A 6,000-nucleotide genomic window follows, 5' to 3' on the forward strand; every position below is an offset into this window, starting at 1 on the left:
ATTTCCTCGTATCTTATTTCATTCATTTGCTTTAATCACAGTCTATGGGAGGCGCCAGTGTTTCCCCATGAGTGGCGTCTGCTAAAGGGAGCAGAAATTTGGAGCTGGCACCGGTGCAATGACAGCCATATTACAGTATTTAATGATCTAGCTGGAGTCTCAAGTGATTAGAGCTCATCTTGGAGGATCTACATAACCTTTAGATCTCTCAGTCTTGTAAATGAAGTCTAACAGGAAAGACATTGACGAATCACCTGCGGTTTTGGAAACCTTTCTGAATGGTCCTGTTCTCCAAGTTGATTGAGGGTGAAAAAGCCTTGATCTCTCTTTTTCTCCTGTTGCATGTGTGCGGCATGGAAGAAAAAAAAAAAAGTAAGGTGGCTTCACTAATGCACTAATGGACACGCATGCCTCAAAAATGAAAAAGCACAACAATTCTGTATATGGATGAGTGAGGTCACAGAATGGCTTGTAGCATTATCAGACCAGAGAGTAGCCATGGCTTTCGTCTGCCGCATTAATTAACAGGAAACCAAAGCCAGCTCTTCAGTCGAGTCCCATTTACCTGCAGAAATCTCACTTTTCATTATTTACTGTCACTATTATTATATAAATGCAAGTGATAAGTTATCTTTTTGCAAATATATTGGCATCTGTTAGTATAAACTCATAGTCGGCTGTCACAGCACAACATTAAAAAGGTGGCTTTAAAAAGCAACACGTCCAGGCGAAACAATAATGAACCTCAGGGACTTTGAAAGCACGGAGGGTGAAAGTGTTTTATGATCTGACAGTGCCGCGGACAAAGCAAATAATCGCCCGACACAGAGCAGCAGGTAGTTTCACTTAACCTCTGCTCAGGACTGAGGGCCAACTTAACTGGAAGCACATGGCTGCAGAGCATATTAGACAGGAGGGAGATGGATTATTCCTATTGCTTGACTCAACAATCAAATATCAGTCATTGCATTGAGTTGGGAGAATGCAAGCACGCCAATGACACAGTTATTCCACAGGAGCTGGCCCATTTGCCTCTACTGTATACAGTGATGTTGAAAAAGAATGATGGGGCACCAACCACGTAGGTAGGCTACATACCAGGAAAGTTACACTGGTCATGGTCTCCTTAAAATTCCGGTAAAACTTCCACATTATCAACTGTCACAACTGAAATGAAATTTCATTACAGCAGCAGAAGAAATGTAAATCAATAAAATAACTGCGTATTTTTCTTGGCCATGTCACATATTTATCCCACACACCAAAAACATGCTAGGTTAATTGGCGACTCCAAATTGTCCATAGGTATGAATGTGAGTGTGAATGGTTGTTTGTCTATATGTGCCCTGTGATTGGCTGGCAACCAGTCCAGGGTGTGCTGGCATAGGCTCCAGCATGCCCACGACCCCAGTGATGATAATCGGTATAGAAAAAGGATGGATGAACAACAAGTAATCAATAAATCATCAAAAAATACTTATTTTACTTAAAAATTACCTAAAATAAAAAAAAGTAAAATTTTACCTAAAATTACTTATGCCGTCAACTTTGTATAGCATTGCATTTTACTTGTTTTTTTGAGTAGCAGGAGATAGCTTCAATAGAAACCTTGCATTTTATGTATTTCTTATGCTGTATCCATGTAGTAACAGGTACATTCATGATAACATTTCATACTTACAGTATTTTTTCTGTATTTTGGTCCTTTTAGGCATTACTGGAACTTGCATAGAAACATGAAAAACGAACACTTACAAACTCCAAAACAAAAACACAGCAGTAAAAGCGGCTTTTGGTGGTGGCCTGACACATTGAGAGTGAGGCGCTGGTGCGCTGTGGCGAGTAGCTAGCCTGTGCGGTATGACAAGGTGTCAATATGGCAGTAACGTTGTTTGATAAGCTGTTATACTGTAAGTAGTAATAATAATAATAACAATGTCGCTGTAGGGCTGCATGGTTGACGAGTGGTTGGCACGAAGGCCACACAGCTAGGAGACCCTAGTTCGATTCCACCCTCGTCCATTTCTGTGTGGAGTTTGCATGTTCTCCCTGTGCATGCGTGGGTTTTCTCCGGGTACTCCGGTTTCCTCCCACATTCCAAAAACATGCTAGGTTAATTGGCAACTCCAAATTGTCCATAGGTATGAATGTGAGTGTGAATGGTTGTTTGTCTATATGTGCCCTGTGATTGGCTGGCAACCAGTCCAGGGTGTACCCCGCCTCTCGCCCGAAGACAGCTGAGATAGGCTCCAGCACCCCCGTGACCCTAATGAGGATAAGCAGTAGAAAATGAATGAATGAATGAATAATTTAAAGCACGAGTGGCGGCAATAATTAATTGAGTTAAGCTTGTTGTAACACATAAATTGAATGTTACAAACTTTGTAAAACATTTCAGACTTGGAGACTATGTGTCTGTAAGTAATGTGCAACTATAATTATATGATACCTGTGTGGATTGAGATTGAAATTTTACCAGTTTTGAGTCATTCGACTGTGGATGTTTTACTGTCCAAAACAAATAATACAGAGTCACTACTGACATACCTGTACAGCACCACCACCCCCCACCCCCCAAGTGAGAATACTAATACCCCAACCTCGACTAGTGGTGCCACTGTGTTCAATACCTGAATGCTCATTGAAATGGAGGCGAGAGCTTACATCTTGTGGACTGCGGTCTGCTGTTTACTGGATGTCTGTGGCCTGTGGCTTTGTCTCACTCTCATTAGTGTGTTTGGTGTTGTTCGCATGCCGACCGGCCGCTACAGTAAATGTTCCTTATCGCTCGGGCCACTCCTGAGGGCAACGCAGCCACAAAAACCCTTGAGAGCATGTAGGATGGATGAGCTGCGTGCAGGAGTGCAAAGCGATAGAGCGTGCGTGTCCATCCAAACTAACTGTGAGCAAACATGTAAAGGATGATTATTAGAGCATGCATTGCAAAAGGGTCACGTCTGGTGGCAAGTGACCATCCATCTCAGAAGTCTGCCACACTGCCCAAGTTAAGTGCTCTACCAAGCCAAGCTCCACTATCAGGTTCCTCCATGTGGTTCCACTTAGACCGCCGAGGGGCTCCAAGTATGGAGTCTGCAGACAGACGTTCGGGCCACAGGGTAGGAGCATTGCAAGGGAAGGCCCCTCTGACATGGCTGGATAATAAACCACATAATGACGCACACCTCATTGCTAGCAACTGGTGCCTTGTTGCCTCTTTGGGGCATTAGTCCAGACACTCCTTCCTTCCATGATAAAATAGACTATTCAAAAATAAATCAAAATGCTTTTCTTGTCTGTGGGACACAGCAAAAAATAGTCATTCCGGAGAGGAACATGGCTAGAATTATGATTTATGAGCACAATTTATGTGTTGGTGCTGAAATTACAGCTTTCTTATGTGTCTCAGCACTGAGATACATCCTTCCTTCTGTCCCAGTTATAATCGTATAATTGTATTGATGAGGTCTGACAGCACCACCGTTTCATTGCAGCTCGAGATATCCGATACGAACACCCCTCCCTCAGAAACGAAAAAGAAAAGAAAAACGTACCTCAGTCTCTGTCACTCCATTCTGTAACAGCAGGTCCTAATTTCTCTTTCCAGTCATGGAATATGATAATTTTCTTATTTGCAAGAAATATCAATTGCTCAAGGCGGACACATAATCATTGGGGAGGAAAGGAGAAGCTACCTGTGTAATGTGTTTAACAGGCTAACCCGTTTAGCCGCAGGCGCTGTTTGAAAATGAGAAAGTGCTGATGGTCAAAATCAATTTTCCCTGTGTCCAAATTACTCCCTGCCCGGCTTAGAATTTCACCTAAATGGCCAAACCTTAAAACACAGATACTAATTCTATCATATTAGAGCCTGGTCTATATAGTTGAAGGTCTTGCTAATGTTATTTTGCTGTATTTATTGATGTTGCACAAGCTCAGGAAGCACTGTCTTTGTGTCTGTGTGTTCGAGTGACTTTATGCGGCATCAAACCGAAGCAACCCATTAAGGACTTCTACTGAATCTTACGTTAAAAAAACACTTCAGATTGTAAGGTGACTATAAAAGGGTGTTATTTCATGTCTGGAGGCTCTAATAATGGTACAATGGTACAAGTCCCAATGATGAAAATATTCAATCATATTTTTATTGCAGAAACCAATTAAAAGGGGGATGACTCTATGTCCATACATCCGTTAATTTTTTTAATTTATCCTTTGCAGAGTTGTGGGGAGATGGAGCCTATGAATTGGACAAAAAAGTCAGACTACTCCATCTCACAGGTTTCATGCACCTCCTATTAAAACTCTGCAACATCCTGCACCTCAGTCACTTTGTGACCTGGCTCTAAAAAGAGCTTGACGTTCCTCTTCAGTGCAGACAGACCTACACTTTAGTCTTTCATACAAACTGGGAAGCGTGATGTATTTTCATTGAAGCATATAATTATGGTTACTTCCAGGAAATATTTTGAATGATGGCTGATATATAAACAGCTATTGAGGAATGAGGTAACCTGGAAACTGAAGAATTAACTTATTTGTCCCACAGTGTTATGTGGGTAAGACATAGACATACGTACACTTATTCAATACATTTGCATAATACAGGAGTGTCCAAACCTTTTCCACCAGGGGCCACACGCTATGAAGTTATGCTGTATTTATACTACATCTCAGCTTTGTGATATAGGTGAAAAAGCGTATTATTAGTATGAAAGATTGCCTGCTTTATAACTTTGTCCCCAGCTTAATTTTCCAAAAATGACAACATGCGGTAAATTTTCTTTGGCTTATTTCTTATAATAATGTAATAATAATGTAGATAATGTATTTTTTTGTTAGTATTTCAAGTCTAAAATGGCATTATTTTCTCTCATAATATTATTCATTTTTTCTTAAAATTTAAAATTGCCAAATGTTTTACTTTATTCTCTTAATATTTTGACTTTATTCTCATATAATTACAGCATTTTTTTAAATTTTTAATTGTTAATAAAAAAAAATATGGCTTTATTCCCACAATACTTTGACTTCATTCTCCCAACATTATAACCATTTTCACAACCTAAACTTCCAAAAATGTTAACTTTTTGCACTTTAAAAACATTTATTATATGCTACAAAAACAACATTATTCATTCATTCATTTTCTACCGCTTATCCTCATGAGGGTCGCGGGGGTGCTGGAGCCTATCCCAGCTGTCTTCGGGCAGGAGCCGGGGTACACTCTGGACTAGTTTCCCCTCAAAATTTAACAATGGCATTCTTGTAAAATTATTATTTTTTCGTTATGATGATGGCTATTTTCTTTAATATTTTGACTTTATTCTTGTAAAATTTTCAATTGTTAATATTTTTAATTACGACTTTATTCCCACAATACTTTGACTTCATTCTCCTAACATTATAACCATTTTCACGAACTAAACTTCAAAAAATTTAAACTTTTTGCACTTTAAAAAACAGTTATTATATGCTACAAAAACAACATTATTTTCCACCCAAAATAATTATTTTTTCATTAGATCATAGCTATTTTCTTTAATATTTTGACTTTATTCTTGTAAAATTATGGCAAAATTTTGTGTTTTGCTTGTGTTGTTTTTCTTTTCTAAGCTTTCCTGTTATATTTTTGAGCAATAAAAAAAATAATGAATCTCTCTGTCTAGAATATCTATTTGGTATTGTCTATGACCCTTTTGGGTTATGGCTTATGGTTTTGTGCTATGATCTCCATATAGTAAGTAACCTTTGCCGGTCTGGTTCCACACTTTTTCTTTTCAGTTGTACTCAGCTGCTGGTGCTATTCCAAGAATAAGGAACCTTTCAGCTCCGTAAAAAACCTTACACGCACAAACTCCCATGACCTGGTTATAAAATGGCTATGCATATCAAGTATAAGCTCAAATACTCGATCAACACAAGAGATAAGTGCTTTTCTTCAGGCTCCTTACATGTATAAGCAGGCCAATGAAATGAAAGAGCTGTAGGGTGAGAACACAA

The sequence above is a fragment of the Doryrhamphus excisus genome, linkage group LG14 (genome assembly GCF_037039965.1).
Source record: "Doryrhamphus excisus strain RoL-2023G ecotype Guam linkage group LG14, RoL_Dexc_Guam_v1.1, whole genome shotgun sequence".
In the NCBI taxonomy this organism is placed as follows: domain Eukaryota; kingdom Metazoa; phylum Chordata; class Actinopteri; order Syngnathiformes; family Syngnathidae; genus Doryrhamphus; species Doryrhamphus excisus.